The sequence below is a fragment of the Glycine soja genome, chromosome 4 (assembly GCF_004193775.1).
Source record: "Glycine soja cultivar W05 chromosome 4, ASM419377v2, whole genome shotgun sequence".
Lineage (NCBI taxonomy): Eukaryota > Viridiplantae > Streptophyta > Magnoliopsida > Fabales > Fabaceae > Glycine > Glycine soja.
Window position 1 is genome coordinate 42,443,638 of NC_041005.1, and position 22,035 is coordinate 42,465,672.

A 22,035-nucleotide genomic window follows, 5' to 3' on the forward strand; every position below is an offset into this window, starting at 1 on the left:
CAATGTCCATAGACATTGTGAAATTTGTAGTATATTTTTCCCTTCCTTTGTTCAAATGGGATTTTATGATCATCACTAAGTACACTTTGTTTATCTTTTAAAAGCACATTGAAAATATTATCTTCCAATTGTGCCATATCCCTAATTTATTGATTCATTAACTGTTTAGGAATAAGAAATTCTAGGCCCGCAACGACCATTCTAACCAATTCATGCTCAGGAATTTATGTATAACATCTAGATTTCATTTGTCTGAACCTATTTAGATAATCCTCAATTGATTCACTATTAAATATTTTCATAGTGGCCAAATCAATCAAACTAACTCAATATTGTCCTCTAAAGAAATGTTCATGAAACACTCTTTTTCGAGTTGAGCCCAAGTATAAATCGAATTTGGTGGTAAAGTAGTAAACCACATGTTCTACAGTAGATTCTCCTTACTCTTTTGCAAATTTTGAGAAGTTTTGGATTTTATAACCCCTTAGTAATTTAGACTGTAGCACATAATCTGAAAAAGTAGCAACAAAATAAGGCTGATGGGCATATTCTATTTCGAAACCATGTCTAGTAAAGGTTTGTTTTATCATTTGATCAATTCATGGGTTTTGAATCACATCATGGCCCAACCCAACATTTGCATGTTTTTCCCCCTAAGTAATTGATTATGTTGCACATTGAGCAAAATTTCATTAGCATTTTGATTTCTATTGATCAATAAAGGATTTGGAACAATTGGTTGTCCTCCTTGATTTGCTAACCCTCTCAGGATTTCCTAGATCATTTCGATTATTTTGGACTCGTTCTTCATTTATTTGAATAACATGGGAAACCAGCCAACTATGAAGCAACTAACTAATGCTAATTAAATAAGTGTCTGCGTTTGTGAAGAAAACGAAACCAAAGCATATGGGAATTTCATTCTGATAATTATCCCAACTTGGTACGTAGTTGAAGCAATGTACACGTACGTAGTGGAAAAAAGTTTCAATCAATGCCTTGTGTATATATTCTTTAAATGCATGCTTTGATGGGAATAACCAAACCGTGTCTATAAGAGATATATGGTGATGGCTATGATGCTCCATTGAGTTAGCATTCAACTACTCATATTTCATGACTTGGAAAAAAAAAAATAAAGGTTCTAAATGCATGGTACATGTTAACCAAAAAGAATAATGTTGCATTTTTTTAATATGGTTCCGTATCCGCCACAGCAAGATAGCGACAATTGCTCTCTATATAGAAAGAAATATGAAACAGTATGAGTCCAACGAACTAGTGATGTATATAGTAGCTAGCTAAAAGCCACAATTATTGTGATGATCAATCGGGGAAAAGGAAAAAGAGAAAAACAAAAAACAAAAAACTAGAGGAATTATTATCATTCAAGAATCAAGAATAAAAGCATCTAGTCCTTAATTTTCTCAAAGAAAAAAAAAATAGCGTAGCTTCTATTAGTTCTATATATCGTCGTTACAATGCTTACACGTACGCACGCAAAATCAGAATCATATAAGCAAAAAATTTCAAAGTCTTCTCTCCCTAGGGGATTTGATTTGACAGTTAGATTCTATTATGGCCAGCTTTCGTTTAGCATCAAATAAGAAGGTTGCATAATTAACGATCCCCATTGGAACTATCAAGTTTCCTTTTGCAATAGGAAGCGGATTCGATCTCAAGTCTTGACTAGTGAAGGTGTTCACTTATTTTGGGACTAGGAGATGGACAAAAGCAAACCCATAGATGGAGATTGATGATTATACTCGAGAGATTAGAGATATAAAAACAGTTTGGTAACTTTTGCTAAGTACTAAGGTTAATGTCTAGTCATAGTTAAGTACGCATATTTATTGCATGAACTTATAAATAATCCTAAATTAGACTTTTTTTTTAAATATTGAAATAAAGTTGATTTAAAAATGATTTATTAAATAAGAAAATTAATAAAAATATGATGTAAGAAAATTTAAAATGTTTTTTTTATTTCATTGGCTGTGTTTGTTTCTTTATAAAGATGCTATTTAATAGATAAAATATTGTATTGTATTTTTTAATTTGTATTTTTCTTAAAAATACATATTGCCGTACAAGTAATAATTTTAATATACATCTTTGTATTTTATGAGTATTTAGATATTTATATTGATTTTTTTTTAAACATTAGTTAAATTAATACATTTTTTCATATGATAGTTATATATCATGATAAGAAAAATATTTAACTAAATTTAAATACAATACAAATCATATAATAGTGCATATAATATTTTTTTTAACTACGTTGAGTTTCATTTAAAGATTAATTATTCTTTTTTAAATACTATTTTAGATAAATTATATTTTTTACAAATAAATATATATAAATTAGTAAACTAAACAAATTAAAACAAAAAAAACCAGTTATTTTTTTTTAAAAAAACTGTAAGGAAAAAAACAATTAAAAAAATTAAAAGAAATAAAAAACAGTTATGAACATAACATAGCTTTGAACCCAAAAACCGATTTCATTATGCGTTTTAAAAAAAACAGTACTTTAGTACTGTAAAAATAAAAATAAAAAATAAGTGAAAAATCGATTCAAACAAAAATTGATTTTTCAATTGCTACAATATGTTATATCATTAGAATAAATATTTTTTGAATTATATTATTTAGATAAATATTTATTATTTTTATATTTTTTTTTGGTAAAAAAGTCCCTGAATTATAGAACTCGTAGTCAACAGAAAGGAATCATTAATCATCATTAACTAATATAGAAGAAATCCCCCCATCGTATATGTTGACACGTGGAATTCCATCGCGAATACGGTAGCCGTCTAATTATTATATACCAGCTACGCATATATTGGCTAAAACCACTACAAAATTGGATGTATTCATTTCTAATTCAATCAGTCAAATTGCATCGATGTGGTCGAATAAATGTTACACTCTTCTAATCCAACTGTTACATGATTATTAGGTTTTAAACGTTTAGACTAAAAAATATATATTTCACAATAGGCTAATTTGATGAATTTAGAATTTCCAAATATCAAAGAGGGAAAATATATAATGTCCATTATGCTATTGGGCTTCATGGACCCCAAAGCGTAGTCAACATTGGGCTTTTTTATTCCCTTGTACCATGAAATCATGGACATTACTATGTGCAACCAGCAAAATTGTTAATACACCTAGTAATTGCGTAATTTTTCCATTTTATCCTTCCGTAAAATAAATAATGTTGACCTTATTAACATTGGGCTTTTTTATTCCCTTGTACCATGAAATCATGGGCATTACTATGTGCAACCTGCAAAATTGTTAATACACTTAGTAATTGCGTAGTTTTTCCATTTTGTAAATAATGTTGACCTTATTAACATAAATTTACTAATATATTTTTTGACCTTATTATAATTGATTTTGATCTAATAATGTATTTTTTTTACATATATAAATATTAAATAAAAATAATAGGTTTCATAAAAATTTATATATGTAAACATATTAAGTATTATATCAAAATTAATTTTCACAAATAATTATTATTTAAATTTACATATGCATTATTAACTCAATTGGTTAGAATATCATGTTAATAATGCGAAAGTTATAGGTTCAATTCCTTCTTGAACCATTAATTCGTAAAACATATTTTTTAAAAAATTTTTATAAAAAACTTACAGATTAGTCCAATCCATAAGTCTCATACAAATTGATTAATTGGACTAAAAACTGTGCAATTGTTGGATGTACCAGCAATTGGGCTGGCTACACGTAACAACGCCCTGAAATCATAGACCACATATACGGGCTATGCCCAACATTCTGTCCATCATCTCTTGGAACCGAGCACCCCGGTGATTATGGGTGCACTAGTTGGAAAATTTGTGTACCATACACAGCTACACAAAATATATATAATAGGTATAATAGTTAAAATTTTATATTTGTCCTTTGCTTCTTTGAAAAACCGACTTCCTTTGAAATGTGATTTATTTTTCGCATGATAATCGTTGAGTTTCTTTGGGAATACATGGGACTGGGTTTGTTCCCTTGCTAACAATATCAATAATCTGACCTTGTTTATGCAATTTGCTTTCACGTTGGTTTTTGTTTATTCCGGTTATTTCTAACTTGGCGAAGCTAATGATATATATATATATATATATATATATATATATATATATATATATATATATATATATATATATATATATATATATATATATCTTCAATTTAACTATTAATTAGCTAGGAATTAATTAGGAAATACTTTTTAAATTATGATAGATATAGAATAATTTTAGCTATAAATTATCTACAAAAATTAATTACTATAAAAATAACCTAGTAACATAGTTAGGAACAAAGAAAATTGAACAATATATTACTACAAATTAACTAAAGAATAACTATAATTTTTTTATAAATAGTTAGAAATTAAGTAGGATTATTTTTCTCCGTTAATTAGCTATTTGTTTCATGCTACCTTAAATATTGTAGCAATTTTGTAGCTAATTTGTAGTTAACTCTTTTTACTACAAATTAACTACAAAATAACTATTATTATTTTTAATTAATTTCTAAAACTCTTGTAGTGAAAAATAACATTTGGTATTGTATTTAGTATGTCAAAGTGAAAAATATTTTTATCAGCCACTCATAAATTTAACTAACCAAAGTTTATAAAATTGACATAATAGTGTAACATCTCATTATATTTATGAAGAAATAATTTATTTAACACTATACAACTTTTTCTATTTGTAAAGTTCTTTTGGCCACAATCTTACACTACCAACAAAATTGGTGTGATTCAGTGAGACTGAAAATACCCATAATAATCTCGTGCTAACAATTTCTATGGTACAACAGATGCTCTATATTCGGAGGGAGAAATTCATTGTTTCCTGCCTCCATATGTGATTCATTCATTTCAATGATGTAAACACTCTCTCTGGAAGGTTTCGTACGTCATCGACTGAATCCCAGATTTAGTACAGCGAATAGCATCAATCAGTTAGCGTCACACGTCGTATATGAATATTGTCAACTTGCATCATATGAATCGCAAGTTGCATCACTTTTCGGTGTTTCCTGGGAAAAAAAATAATATAGTACGACTCAGACGGTTAGAGACCAACTATTTAATGAAATTAAAGTGTGGATGGAATTTTCCCATCAAAACCAATTAATGGCAATTTCGCAAACAATCTCCTCCTCAATCACTTAACTATGATATGGTTGTATTCAACCAGAAAAGAAAGGAGAGAAAATGTGTCAAAAATTTACGTGGATTTAACATCTCTTTCTTTAATTTCTACATTAATTCAATTATTCCTTCTTAATTCTATTATATTCTCTTATCTTCCCGCCAACCAAATCATATTTAAACATTACTACACTAAGAAGTTCGTAATACTTAGTTATAAAAGTCTTGTTAAGAACTCAAAAAGCCTAAAAATAAATAACTCTATCATTTAATTATGCCAAATATTAAAGGTAAATAACTTTATTTTTCCTTCAAGGTTCCATTTCACGTATGAAATTGGGACTAAATTGGGTCCAATACTGATTAGTGGTCATGGAGAGAACATTGGAGACAATGATTCAGTAGTATAACAATAATAGTATGTACTATGTAGTGAACATGGGTGGCTGCAGCAAATGATGTCAATAGTGATGGTGCTGAAAATAGTTATAACAAAGGTTACAATGACAAGAACAATGGTTAAAAAATATTTAATTTTATTTTAAGTTTCCATTTTAATATTATTTAGTTCTCTATTAAACCTATTTTCTTCAATTTGATTCCTACACGATTTGTTTTTTTGTTACGCAACCTTTTTCAAAGTAAAAGAGTCTCTTTTTGCAGCCTATCAGGAATTACTGTAACCATATATCAAGCAAAATTATACATTTGTTCTTCCTTCCCTTGTACAAGCTCCTTGTATCTCCATATCAATGATCTATCTTTGTACAGAACATCTCAAACCTCCCAGTTTTTTTTACAAGACAAAAAATACTATATTTACATATAAGAATACTATGACTGCAGTTATGTCATAACTCATAAGGCGTGAGTGCATGACCATAACTACCAGTCCAGACGTTAACATGAGAAATACAACATATCCCAGCAAACAAAATACTAAGTGCAGCCCCCACTATTCCTGTATCCCGAAACATAAACAACTACAAATATGCTAAACAACAAGGACCAACAAATTATATATCCCCTTGTAACTCCATTACAATCCTTTTTTGTGTAAGAACCAAATAAAAAGATGGATTTCATACAATCCTTAAATTTAACATGAATGCTATCTTAGGCTTGGTGTTTGAGAGGCTGAGTATGAGTATCGTTAAAATATTCAGCTGACAAAGCATTAACACAAATCAATATAAAAGTTATAAGCATACAATGACAAGTCTTTATATGTCATTACATCTAATATATATTAATTACATCCTCATCTATTATAGGATATAACTATGTCAAATATTAACTAGTGTTGTAAAAGTATTGGTTAATCAATTTAAATAAAAATATTTTTATTAGATGACAAAAAATTAAGTTATTTATGATATTTTTTACACTTTTGTATGATTTACATAATAAATATTTTTTTTAGTTTCTTAATTGATGCTTAAGGACACTAGTTGGTAAGACCCAATATATATATATATATATATAAAGAGACCTTTAATGAAAGTTCAAGGTGCAAAGAGGGGCATCAAATCTAATACCTATGTCTTATATACTCAGGTGACCTACCAGCATTATTCTTTGCGAGAACAACAATAATATTAGATAATTTAGAGCATTTGCATTGGTAAAATTAAAGTTCTATATCAAAACTTGTACACAACGGTGTTATATAAAGTGCTAACCGCCCATTGTGTGTGTGTGGGATGAGTTCTACGAAAAGCTAAGTGGGATTTGCATGCAAATTATTAAGTATAAAAGTTAATATTGAAGCACCGGTCGAAAACAGTGGCTTCAGTTAAGCCTAGAAACTTGTCAAATACAAAAATGTGGAATTAAACCTTTGTTGGTTTCTGCCTCTGCGGTTTGTTCGTAGGAATCACCGATGGAATATATCATTTTAATTACCTTTTGTCCAAAGCTTAAACAAAGGGTTTCAGTTTCAACTCTTTGTTTCCTATCGCTTTTGCTTTATTCCCTCAATGCATGGAGGGGAGATAAAGATGCTCCTTCTAAGTCCCAACACGTGCACGATCGCTTTTAACTACTCCAACGATCACCCTATACATGCGTTTCCTTAGCATGGTGCATGCAACATTAATAAAATTAATTGCTATATACTACTTAAACTCGATTGTATGGAAGATGGATGCTAATTTAACAATATCTAGACCATTTTTTTATGATAAAAATGTTTAGAATTTTAGGGATCTTAATAAAATACCAATAATCATTGGAAACACATTACGTTAGATTATCAAAAGGGACTGTGAAAAATACCTGGATCCATAATAAGCAGCAGAATTGATGAGTCTGAGGAACTGATGATTTTGTATTCTTCCTCAACCAAATAACCGGTTTCCTTTTGAGACCTTAGGTTTCTTGTTAGATGGAGAGAAGAGAATACAATTTCTAATTTTGATGTATTGGGGACCACAACCTTACTTTAGGTTTTAACTTGTCAGAGTTTCTATTATTCCCTAACGGGCCAAACTGGTTTCCGCTTATCAAGCCCATATTAATTTCTGATGATAGTCCAATAGGCTCACCAAATTAATATAAATGATAAATATAATATGTAGCCCACACTAATTAATTAATTAAGAATTATAAAATTCCTAACAATCTCTCACTTGAGCTTCATATTAACCTTAATCATTTATATTGCAAAAGTCTTTAGGCGCACAACCATATGTTACTTACTTTTATACTTTCCTTAAACAATCTGGTTCATCTTATATAGTAACACAAAATCATTGTAGTTTTCCTCACAATCTAACGTGATTGAGCCACAATGATCACCAATGTCATATATACTTGATGACATAGATCAAATATGGATAAGCGGCATGAAAATAACATGCAATGTGATCTCATTCATGTTCATTTCCAACTAGCCCAAACTTTATTCTTTATAGAAATCAATCCAAACACAATATAAATATTGCAAACAAAACAAGCTCAGAATGAAATGATAACCTTCAACTTTATTTTATGGAAAATCAATCTATACAAATATCTGAAAAACATAAGGCATATATAGAACATAAATGGGACTCCCACTAAACTAAGGTACTATAAGGAGTCACTCCCATATGAGCAGTGTGCTCATGAAAAACTTTAAGTACCAAACCTTTCGTAAGTGGGTCAGCTAGCATATCATTAGTCCTTAAATGTTTTATGGAAATCTGTCTATTCTGAACTCTTTCTTTAACAACCAAAAACTTGATGTCAATAAACTTTGATTTGGTTGCAAACACTCCAATTGTTGTTGGAGTAAATAACTGCTGAGTTATTGTCACAATAAATCTTTAATGGTCTTTCAATGTTGTCAATCACACGCAAACCAGTGACAAAATTTCTTAGCCATATCCCATGGTTGGATGCCTTAAAACAAGTAATGAACTCCGCGACCATGGTCGAAGAAGCTATGAGAGTCTGTTTAGCAGACTTCCAAGAGATAGCTCCTCCAGCCAACATAAATATGTATCCAGATGTGGAGCATTTGCTATCATGACATCCAGCAAAATCAGAGTCTGAGTACCCAATGATCTCCAAATTCTCAGACTTCTGATAAGTGAGCATGTACCCTTTTGTTCTCTTTAGGTAACACATCACACATTTTGCTGCTTTCCAATGCTGCATTCCAGGATTACTCAAATATCTGCCCAGAACTCCTACTACAAATGCTATATCGGGACGAGTGCAAACTTGAGTATACATTAGACTTCCTACTGCTGATGCATAAGGAATCTTTTGCATCTATATTCTTTCAAGGTCATTAATGGGGCATTGGTTGACACTAAATTTGTCTCCTTTAGCTATCGGGGTATCTCCTGGTTTACTATCTTTCATGCCGAATCTATCTAGGACCTTATCGATATAACTCTCTTGTGACAACCTTACGATACCTTGAGAGCGATCTCTTAGTATCTTGATTCCTAATACAAAAGAGGCTTCCCCAAGATCTTTCATCTCAAAATTTTTCGTCAGAAATTTCTTAGTTTGTTGTAAGAAGCTTATATTGTTTCTAGCAAGCAGTATATCATCGACATATAACACCAAGAATGAGTATTTACTCCCACTAAACTTGCGGTATACACAATCACCAACTGCATTTGCCTCAAAACCATATGAGGTAATGACTTGATGGAACTTGCAATACCATTGACGGGAAGCTTGTTTCAAACCATAGATAGATTTATTTAGTTTGCAAACCATAGACTTTGAGTCACCTGATACAAAGTTTTTTGGTTGCATCATATAAATTGTTTCTTCAATATCACCATTTAGAAACACAGTCTTAACATCCATCTGATGTAGTTGTAAATCATAATGAGCTACCAATGCCATTATTGTTCTAAAAGAATCCTTTGAAGATATTGGAGAAAAGGTTTTTTTTCATAGTCAATGCCTTCCTTTTGGGTAAATCCTTTAGCGACTAGATGAGCCTTATATTTATCGACATTGTCCTTTGAATCCCCTTTGGTTTTAAATATCCCAAACGTCATTGTCTTGCATAGATTTCATCTCATCCTTCATGGCATTGATCCAATTTTGAGAGTTATAACTACGCATGGCTTGACAGAAGTTAATCGGATCATCCTCTGTTAAACCAATGCCATCCTCATGTTCTTGGAGAAAGATAATATCATCAGGGATTGCACTTCTCCTCTCTCTATCAGATCTCCTTAATGGCACTTCTTGAGGTTGTTGCGGTTGCTGTGTAGGTATTTGAGGAACAACTTCATCATTGTCTTGTTCTTGAACAATGTCATCAACAATAGTTTGAACATTTTTTTCTATTATTGGAGTTGTTTCTTGAACAACAATAGGTATGAGGACTTGAGCACTGTCAATAACAGGTTCTTCCTGAAAGACAACTTTTCTTATGTTCTCTTCCTTCCCAAACTCAACTTCCTCAAGAAATCTTTCATTTTCCGTTTCAAATATTGATCTTAAAGTGGGATCATAAACTTATAGCCCTGAGAGCGTTCAACATAGCCAACAAAATAACAGCTAATTGTTCTTGAATCCAGCTTTCTTTCATGTGGCCTATAAGGACGTGCCTCATCCAGACAACCCCAAATATGCAAATGCTTAATGCTTGACTTTTTGCCAGTCCAAAGTTCATAAGGGTTTTTATTAACTGCTTTACTTGGCACCCTATTAAGGATGTAAGCTGTGGTCTTTAAGGCTTCTCCCCAAAGTGACTCTGGCAAGGAAAAATGACTAATCATACTTCTCATCATATCCTTAAGAGTTCGGTTTCGTTGTTCTGCAACACCATTCATGCTAGGTTTGTCTGGCATAGTGTATTGTGGAACAATTCCACACTCTTTGAGAAAAAGCACTAAAGGTCCTAGACGTTGTTCTCCTAATCCATCATATCTACCATAGTACTCATCACCATAGTCAGATTTGACAGTCTTAATTTTCTTTCCAAGTTGAAGTTTAACTTCAGCCTTGAAACTCTTAAAAACGTCTAGGGATTGGGACTTCTCATGTATTAAATAAAGGTAACCGTATCTAGAGTAGTCATCTATGAACGAGATTAAGTACTGTTGTCCAATCCAAGAAGGTGTTGGAAAAGGACTACAAATATCCGTATGTACCAGTTCTAAGATGTCTTTAGCTCTTTCGGCACCTAATTTCCTTATGTTTGTTTGTTTTCCCTTTATGCATTCAACACAGACTTCAAAGTCTGATAAATCTAAAGGTTCAAGAATTTCATCCGACACAAGTCTCTGAATTCTCTGTCTAGAGATATGACCTAAGCGTTTGTGCCATAAAGTGGTTGAATTCTCTTTTAATTTCCTTTTTGTACCACGTGAATTTCTATGCTGTATTTCATTACAGGAACAATTAACATCCAACATATATAGATTATCAATTAAGGAATTGGAACCAATCAAATTCAAATTCTAGTAGAAACTAACTTTATTATTTCCAAATGAACAAGAAAAACCAAATTTGTCCAAACTAGAAATAGAAATTAAATTTTGTCTAAAAGACGGTACAACAAAAGTCTCAAATAAATCCAAATTAAATCCAATTTTTAACTGTAATCTAAAAGTTCCTATAGCCTCTACCGCAACCTTTTTTTCATCACCAACAAATATGAATCTTTCATCATCACTTGGCAGTCGACTCCATAGGCAACCCTGCATGGTTACACTTATGTGAGTAGTAGCACCATAATCTACCCACCAAGTATCTTTAGGTCCAAAAGCTAAATTAACTTTAGAACAAACAAGAGCAAGAGATTTACCTTTCTTTACACGCCATGTGGCGTACTTGGGACACTCTTTCTTCATGTGTCCAGACTTCTTGCAAAAGTAGTAGGTAAATTCCTCATCCTTCTTTGGTTTCTTTTGCTGAGAAGACCCTTCAACAACACCCTTAGTTTTCTTTCTTTTCTTATTCTGAGAGGTGGAGCTTAAATGAACACTTTCAAATCTCTCTCTGCAACCTTTCTTCCTCTTGCACACAGTGAGATATAAGCTCATTAAGGGACCATTTGTCCTTCTGAGTGTTATAACTCACTTTGAATTGCCCAAAGTGTGCAGGAAGTGATATCAAAACTAAATGCACGAGCAGGTATTCACCAAGCTCTAACTTAAGTGTTTCCAATTTAGATGCCAAGTTAGACATTTCCATTATGTACTCCCTTATATTACTTTTGCCCTTATACTTCATGGAGATGAGTTTAGCCAAAAGGTTACTCATCTCCACCTTCTCATTTTTGGCAAAGTACTATTCAATTTCATCAATAAATTTCTTTGCATTTTCACCCTTAGAAATAGAGCCCCAAAACGCTTCTGGAATAGAGCGCTTCATGATCATAATTCACATTCGATTGGAACAATCCCATTTCTCAATTTTTACCTCATTGGAGGCTTCCGGAGTGGAAGTACTCCCTTATATTACTTTTTCCCTTATACTTCATAGAGATGAGTTTAGCCAAAAGGTTACTCATCTCCGCCTTCTCATTTTTGGCAAAGTACTGTTCAATTTCATCAATAAATTTCTTTGCATCTTCACCCTCAGAAATAGAGCCCCGAAATGCTTCTAGAATAGAGCTTTTCATTATCATAATGCACATTCAATTGGAACGATCCCATTTCTCAATTTTTACCTCAATAGAGGCTTCCGGAGTGGAAGTGGGTCGTTCCATTCTCAGTGCCAAATCCAAATCCATACAGCCGAGAACAATTTCTACGGCTTCCTTCCAGACCTTAAAATTTGTCCCATTTAGCATAGGGATACTGTTCAATTGAGCAGATACATTTGCAGCACTAACAATAGAAACTGAATAATAATAAAAATAAAAATAATTACATGCTCACAAATAAGCCAATAAGTTATATAAAATATATATATAACAAGACATGTGCAAAATAGTTCACATAACAAACTCATCACAAGATACCCAACACAACATTAATTCATAGTCTTTGGACAGAAAATTTAATTTGTAATTGGTACTCTCAACGCAATGATCAAATATTGACAATAAATTCTGTCAAATCATAGTCTTTCTTTGGACCGACTATAATTCACATGAAAATACCTTATAATTGTCACACATTTATCATCACAGGTACAAAATTATTTGGCCAAATTGTGTCTTCCTTTGGGATGAACACGATTCGCATAAATAATTTTATACTAATATCTATGCAATTTTAATTAAATTAATTTACACAATAGAGATTGCATTGACAATATATTGTTTCAATCAACTCAATCAAAATTACCAGACATAAAAAAAAAGGAATAATTTTGAGGGTTTGTAATTTTTGAATTTACACCAAAACATAATGGGAATCACCAATTAATACACATAATTCACAAATAAAAACAAGGAAAACAAAAATAAAATGCAAAAGCCAAATTGCATTTAACGATACGCAACAGGGGTTTTCTTATGAAGATATAATAAAGCCAAAGGTTATGTATCACATGTATATCATATCATGGCATGTATGGCATGGATTCATGGCATGCATAAGGAAACAAAACCAACAACCATAAAAAAAACACATGAACGAGAAACAAAAATGGATGACTATTCTGGAGCGAGAAAAAAATAGTTTTTCTCATGGAATCCGAACGCAAAACATGAACGCACATATGATGATTATTATATCGTGATTGAAAAGAAAAAAAATTCCAAACTTACAATCATAATTATAATTGCAAAGATAAAATCCCAAAATAAAATTAGGCTTCATGTAACAAAATAATACAGGTATAACACAAACCAAATAACTTTAATTCCTAATAATCTAACAATATTGGTGGCTCTAATACCACTTGATTGGAATTTTAGGGATCTTAATAAAATACCAATAATCACTGGAAACACATTACGTTAGATTATCAAAAGGGGTTGTGAAAAATACCTAGATCCATGATAAGCAGCGGAATTGATGAGTCTGAGGAACTGTTGGTTTTGTGTTCTTCCTCAACCAAATCACCATTTTCCTTTTGGGACCTTAGGTTTCTCGTCAGATGGGGAGAAGAGAATACAATTTCTGATTTTGGTGTATTGGGGACCACAACCTTGCTTTAGGTTTTAACCTGTTAGAGTTATCATTATTCCCTAACGGGCGAAACTAATTTCCGCTTATCAAGCCCATATTAATTTATGATGATAATCCGATAGGCTCACCAAATTAGATCACTTTTATTGAGCCCATAAATGTAAATAACTAATATAAATGATAAATATAATATGTAGCCCACACTAATTAATTAATTAGGAATTATAAAATTCCTAACAAAAAAAACCTAATTATACAATCTAATGCACGATATCCGGCTTTTGGATTAATAAAACATTTCTTTCTCTATCAAATACCATGGATTATTTAACCCCATTATTTCCTCCTTTGTCTTTCTAGGGGGTTAGATATTTGTATGGATATCTACATATATTGAATTATCTATTGGTTTTTAGTAATGATGTTATTAGTATCAAATATTCATTTGCATCTTTTATATATTAGTATCAGATATAAGTATCGGACCAAGCTGATGGGACATTTGACGCCTATATCGAGCACACCCCTCAACCACATATCCATATATGTCAAATAGTATGTCTCGACCTTCAATATGTGCAAGCAATGAGTACCATTTGGCCGTGATTATTGCCACTAAACCCATTTAAGGGTGATCACTTGATTAGAAGTGCCTGAGCATGATCGGAGAAGTATTACTCAACTGGTAATTATGATGTGGCTGGCCCATAGACCCTAGGTTCATAGACCCTAGGCCCAGTAAGGTTAGTATAAAAAGGGGTGACCCCCCAAGGTAAAGGATTGATTCATTCTCACCTACTCACTACATATCATTAATAGTTTTGAGTCGAACCTTCACTTGAGCGTCAGAGTGCCTTTTGTAGGTACCCTCCCCTCCGCTTTGACGGATACTCATGCACACAAGATCTCAATGAGGAACAACAAGCAGACGATCCTTTGGCATAGAAGACCCTTTGACAAGAGGATGAGTACCCGTTCCATTTACGACAGGAACATTTTGGCGCCCACCGTGGGGCTGAGTAACATATATCTCGACCCAAGAATTTATGGCTATTACAACAAACTAACAACCACCACATCGAAGATGTTCATGTAGAGGATCAAACCAACTTGTCTTCAATAGTTAGGAGACTACAGGGTCAAGTCTCCGACATGCAAAAACACCATGTCGAGGAAATCATTACCCTTTGGCTAAAGAATGTCCACCTTCGGGAAGCACATAGGTCCCGACAACCTAAGGCTAACCCACCAGATGGAGGGGAGGCCAAATCAACTGCCATGGGCTTACCCAAAGCCATTAATCTAAGTGTCCGCTAGGATGCTTTTCCCCCGACCTGCAACACCCTATGAAGACAACTCTTATAGTTCAAGAATCCCTTCATCCCTAACATTATGGAGGCAACTCTTCCCTGTAATTGGAAGAAATTAATCATTGATAAGTATGATGACACTATAGATTCGAACGAGCACTTGGACATCTATGTTACCTAGGTAAGCTTGTACACCACGGAGGACGCGACCCTCTACCAGGTATTCCCAACATCACTGAAAGGGTAGGCCTTTCACTGGTTCACACGACTATCCCCTAACTCTGTGGACTCATTTGGAACCTTGGTGACCCACTTTGGGATACAATTTGCAATAAGTCGACAAGACCAACTAACGTCTATGGCTCTCATCAATATACAATAGGAGAAGAAGGAGTCGTTGTGGACTTTCATGGAATGCTTCAGAAAGGTTGCATTGAACATCCGAAACCTGGACCCAGCAGTGGCTATGTACCACCTGATGACGGCATTGCGGCCAGGGCCCTTTGTCAAAAACCTATGAAGGAAGCCTACAGTTGATCTTGAAAAATTGCGATCAAGGGCAGCCAAGTACATGCAAATGGAGAAACTGGTCGAATATTGAAACCAGGTGCGGGCCAACGCCGTGTCGGCCAAGAAAGATGATGATAGGCCCGACTCCAACAAGGTCTGTGACAAATGGAGAAGGGATCGACTGCTGCGAGGGCCATGATTCATTTAGGACACACCTCTTACTGCCAATAGATCCCATATCTTGAATCAGACCTTAGCTTTCAACATTTTAGCTATGCCTAAGAAAACCAACACCCCACCAAAGGCTGACCACTCAAAGCATTGTCGATATCATCGCAACCGCGACCACTCGATAGAAGAGCGTAGCGCTTTGAAAGACAAGATAGAGGAACTTATCAAGCTCGACCACCTGAAGGATTTCTCCATAGGTCACAGTCATACAAGCCCGAGGGAAGAAATTGACCCAAATCTAGTCGAGGAAGAGACTAAGAGCATGTCGGACGGTCAGGAAGGCAAAGGAGCCGAAGCCGATCTAGGGAGAGAGAAAAGAGAACCCTTGACCAATCGAGGTGGGTTATAAACACTATAATTTGAGGCTTCGTTGGGGCTGGGGCCACTGCTTCGACACAAAAAAGACTCCTTCAGCAGGTTCGGTCATATCCGTCAACATGATCTCTCAGCACCGAGTGCCAAATATGCTACCTATAACATTCACAACCAAGGACTTCAAGGCAATTGACCCAGTGCAGGATGACCCAATGGTTATTAGCGTAGAGATAGCCAATTCCATCGTCAAGAAGACCCTTGTAGATTAAGGGAGTTCGAACGACATCCATTTTTTGGAAAACTTTCAAATAGATTGACATACCTGAGTCCAAGATTCTCCTACACAATGACCCCCTATTTGGCTTTGTTGGGGAATATGTCAGGACAAAGGGCTGCATTTGACTCTACACTAAGTTTGGGAACGAAGGGCCACTGTAGAAAAGATTAAAGATACGATACATGATAGTGGATGCTTACACATCGTACAACATGCTCCTCATCCGCCCTTCGATCAATGCCTTTGGCACAATCGTGTTAACCCGTCACCTCGTGGTGAAGTTCCTGTCAGACATCGGGATCATTATAACCATGCATGTGGACTAGAGGAAGACCAAAGAATGTCATATGGCCAACCTTAGGCTACAGCCCCACGCGAGGGAAGTACCCCGGAAGCTGTCCACCATGTGGAGGCTAGAATCAAGGCCGAAGAGGTAGAAGAACTCGAGCTTGACCCCAAAACCAGTGACAATAGCCGGGTGACCTCGGTTGAAGAGACAACCACTTTCTAGCTGGGGCCTAGGGAAGGACAGGTCATCCAATTAGGAAATCAGTTACACGAGGACGACAGTAGCAGCATACAACGAGTCAATCGAGAATACGCTAACCTGTTTGCCTGGTCCATGACAGACATACTCAGTATCAACCCAAGCTTCCATTGTCATGGGTTAACCATATGTGAAGACACTGTTTGCGGTCGGCAAGTGTATCGGATCGCACAAGTAGTATAAAACGATAAGAATCGAGTATCGAACTCTCGGGGAACTGTGGAAGCAAAGCTTCATGATGAATCAACAATGATTCAAAGATGTTTTGATGATAACAATGATGACAACAAAAGATGATGAACAAAAAGCTCAAGAGAATCAAGAACAAGTCAAGAGTTCAAGAATCAAGAAGAATTCAAGATTCAAGAAGAAAGCCTACAAACAAGAATCAAGATTCAAGATTCAAGATCTCAAGAATCAAGATCAAGATTCAAGACTCAAGATTCAAGAATGAAAAAATGACTCAATCAAGATAAGTATTAAAAAGTTTTTTCAAAACCTTGAATAGCACATGAGTTTTTGACAAAACCTATACCAAAGAGTTTTTACTCTCTGGTAATCGATTACCATATTGTTGTAATCGATTACCAGTAGCAAAATGAGTTTGAAAATGTTTTCAAACTGAATTTACAACGTTCCAAATATTTTCAAAAGGCTGTAATCGATTACAATGTTTTGGTAATCGATTACCAATGCCCTTGAACGTTGAAATTCAAATTTAAATGTGAAGAGTCACATCCTTTCACTCAAAAGCTTTGTGTAATCGATTACACTTATTTGGTAATCGATTACCAGTGTTTGTTTCTGAAAAATCTAAAGATGTAACTCTTCAAAAAGGTTTTGACTTTTTCAAATGGTTTTTAAGTTTTTCTAAAAGTTATAACTCTTCTGAATGACCTTCTTGACCAGACATGAAGAGTCTATAAAAGCAAGGCTTTGTTTTGCATTTCAAAACAAGTTTTTCTAATCAATCTCATACAATCCTTTACAAGCCTTGAAATCTCTTTGAAGTTCTTCTTCTTCTTCTTTTATACCAAAAGCTTTCTGAAGTTTTCTGGTTTTCTAAACCTTGAAAACTTGTGCTATTCATCTTTTCATTCTCTTCTCCCTTTGCCAAAAAGAATTTGCCAAGGACTAATCGCCTGAATTCTTTTTGTGTCTCTCTTCTCTCTTTTCCAAAAGAAGGAAGGACTAACCGCCTGAATTCTTTTGTGTCTCCCTTCTCCCTTGTCAAAGAATTCAAAATGACACAGTCTGAGAATTCTTTTGATTCTTCCCATTCCCTAATACAAAAGCGTTCAAAGGTTTAATCGCCTGAGAATTCTTTTGTATCCCCATTCACAAAGTATCAAAGGTGTAACAGCCTGAGATCTTTGTCTTAACACATTGGAGGGTACATCCTTTGTGGCACAAGTAGAGGGTACATCTACTTGGGTTTGACTGAGAACAAGAGAGGGTACATCTCTTATGGATCAGTTCTAGTGGAGGGTACATCCACTAGGTTCAAAGAGAACAAGGGAGGGTACATCCCTTGTGGATCTTTGCTTGTAAAAGGTTTTTTACAAGGTTGAAAGAAATCCCAAGGACCGCAGGTTGCTTGGGGACTGGAGGTAGGCACGGGTTTGTGCTGAACCAGTATAAAAATCCTTGTGTGTTTGTTTCCTTCTTCCCTACTCTTTTACTTTCTGCTGTGTATTTAATTTCCGCTTTTACTTTTTGTTAAGTTTCTCTTCTACTCCTCTTGCTCTTAACAATTTAGTAAAAGCCTTAAAAGAGTAATTTTTAATTGGTAAAGTTTTAGGAATAATTAATTCAACCCCCCCTTCTTAATTATTCTGAGGCCACTCGATCCAACAGGAACTTGTGTTATCTAGCAAGCTATTTCGGTAAAAAGGTGTCTGCTATGAAAAGATGATTGTAGTTATGAACAGGTATGTAAACTATCTATGCAAAAAGAAAGAAAATCACGCAAGAGAAATGTTGTGTAAAAACAAGTAGAGAACGCATTGGTCTTCCTAATAGGTTCCTGATGCTAAAATGGATGTTCTCTATCTAACAATGCTCATGTATTCCTATGTTGTCTCGTGGACTACTAGACCCTGATTCCTCATGATAGCCTAGCCTAATCCTGATCAAGTCTCGTCCGCAGATTCCTCTTGTAAGACTAAATTTAACCAGAACCTCATTAAGACACACATACACAACTAAGTTCTTGTACCTCGATTCCTCGTGATAGTACAACAACTTAGCCCCGTACTTTGAAGGACTTTAGAGTCAGACCAGTTTCCACTGTTAAATGACCCTAACAAAGCATGCATCTGCATGATCAAGGTAAAGGCATATTGGAATGAAAAGCAGATAGCACAGAGAACACACAAAAAATCATTACATAGATAGAAATATATTTACATCAGGTACCTACAGGGAAGATCCAACAGAGGATTTAGCTTTCCATAGTCTGAAAACCTCCTTTACAACACAGAGAAGAACAAGATGAAAGATTACAAAAATAAAAGTGGTGAGGATGTCTCCTTCACCTCTAGGATCTCACAATCACTCACAAACTCATCTCAAGCTCTCAGAACGGCTTCTGCTTTGAGCTTTCGTCTCTGCAAATCTTCACACAACAAAATCTCTCAGAACTCTCTAGAACTTGAACCTTTCTCTCTCTAGAACTTCCTAAACATGCAAAAGCTTCAAGTCAAGGCCAGACTCTCGTGCATGCAGAGGCTTCTCAAGAAAAAAATGCCAAACTCCTGCAAAAAATATGATTTCAAGCTTAAATAGGTGGGTTGGTCCGTGCTCGCATGCTTAGCGTAAATATAAATCGCTTAGCACGCATAAGTGGATTTTGGCTTAGCGCGCTTCTCTCGCTTAGCGGATAAGCTGAAGCGGTGCGCTTGATGACCTGGAGCGATGCGCTCAGCGAACCTGACAGCTCATCTTCTTTTGGCTTCTTCCTCGCGCTTAGCCATTGAGTGTCGTGCTTAGTGAATGCTCGCCAAGCCAGCAGATTGGCTTAGCGAGAAGGTGAAAATAACATTTTTGCCAATTTGCCTAATTAACTTGAAATTGAGAGAAATTGATTATTAAACACATAAACCAAAAGTATAAATTATCTATTACCTATATTTAACAGAAAGTTCTTATAATATTACAAAACAACTATAAATTGGAGAAGTTTGATACAATATACACAAGTTTTATACACAAAAGTTAGTCGTATTCATCAACTAACAGACACCAAGCCAGCCACCAAGAAGAAGAGGAAGATGGGTGAAGAGAGGTGTCGTGCAGTGCAGCAAGAAGTGGACAAGTTGACTACATAGATCTAAATCGAGCGTGCCCCAAGGACATGTACCCACTCTCGAACATCGACCGATTAGTCGATGGAGTAGCCAGACACAAAGTGTTAAGCTTTTTAGATGCCTATTCCGGCTACAACCAAATAAGAATGGACCCCAAGGATGAGGAGAAGATGGTGTTTATCACCAAATCCTCAAACTTTTGTTATAAATTGATGCCATTTGAGTTGAAGAACACTGGAGCCACATATTAGCGCTTGATGGAAAAAATCTTCCAGACGTAGTTGATCCAAAACCTGGAAGTTTATGTGGATGACATGGTGGTCAAGTCCAATGATATGGCGACTCATTTGGCAAATCTGGAGGAAGTCTTCAACCAGCTAAGAAAGTACAACAAGAGGTTTAACCCTGAGAAGTACGTTTACGGGGTAAAAGGAGGAATTTTTTAGGCTTCATGCTCACCCACCGGGGAATACATGCTAACCCTCAAAATGTGAAGGAGGCCCAACGACTAGCTGCTAGAATAGCCTTCTGGTCAAGGTTTCTACCAATAATTGCTAAAAGGGATAGGCCCATCAAGAACCTCTTCAAAATGGCCAAGAACTTTGTCTAGGATGAGGACTATGAAGAAGCCTTCTGACAGATGAAAGTATTGGTGACATCGCTCGTTTTGTCAAAATCAAACATGCCAAAAGATTGATTGTTTATCTTTCGGTTTCAGTCGAGGCATAAGCATGGTATTGGTGCAAGAAGAAGGAAGGGAGCAAAGGCCAATATACTTTGTAAGTCGGGTACTACAAGATCCAAAGACGAGGTACTAGGTAATGGAAAAAGTAGCCATCACACTGGTAAATGTTGTTAGCCGTCTCCGAGAATACTTTTAGAGCCATATGATCCTTGTTTGGACTGATTGCCCCATAGCCAAGATACTACGTAAACTCGAGTTGGTCGGACAAATGATGACATACTCAATTGAACTCTCGAAATATCATATTGCCTATAAGCCGAGATGCACTATCCAAGCGCAGGTACTAGCTGACTTTGTTAATGAATTCCATCCCCCACCACCATATTTCGAACAAGAATGATGGATGCTACATGTGGACAGCTCTTCCAATAGGCATAGGAGTGGAGCTGGGGTGATTCTATAAGGACCTACTGGCGTGGCCTTGACACAATCCTTACGTTTCAAATTCAAAGCCACATGTAATCAAGCCTAGTAAGAAGCACTCCTGGCAGGTCTAAGGCTTGCCAAAAAAGTCGATGCTCAAAGGGTCTGTTGCCAAAGTAACTCCAAGATTGCCACCAAGAAGATCAACATGGTGTTTCAGATATGAGATCTCCAACTCCTAAATTACTATCATATGCGTGAGAAGCTTGGGGGGAATTTGAGGAAGTGCAAGTGACTCACGTAAGCTGAGAGGTCAATGACAAGGACGACAAGCTGGCTCAGATGGCTACCTCTTCATTTTGTGCCTAAACCCAATGTCTCGAGAAAAGAATGTCTACAGGTGGAAGAAGCCTCCCTAAGGTGGAAGAAGGAGATACTTGATTACTTGAAGCATGAGATAGTCTTAGCCAACAAGTGCCAAGCTAGAAAGGTGAGAATGCAAGCTGTCAGGTACATTTTGGTAGTTGGCAAGCTGTATAGAAGGGGTTTTTCCTTACCCTTGCTCAAGTGCCTTGACTGGGACCAAGCTAATTATGTTCTCTGAGAACTACATGTGGGTATTTGCGGCTTACATTCCAAAGAAAGGACCATAGCCACCATTGTTCTTAAGGCCAGCT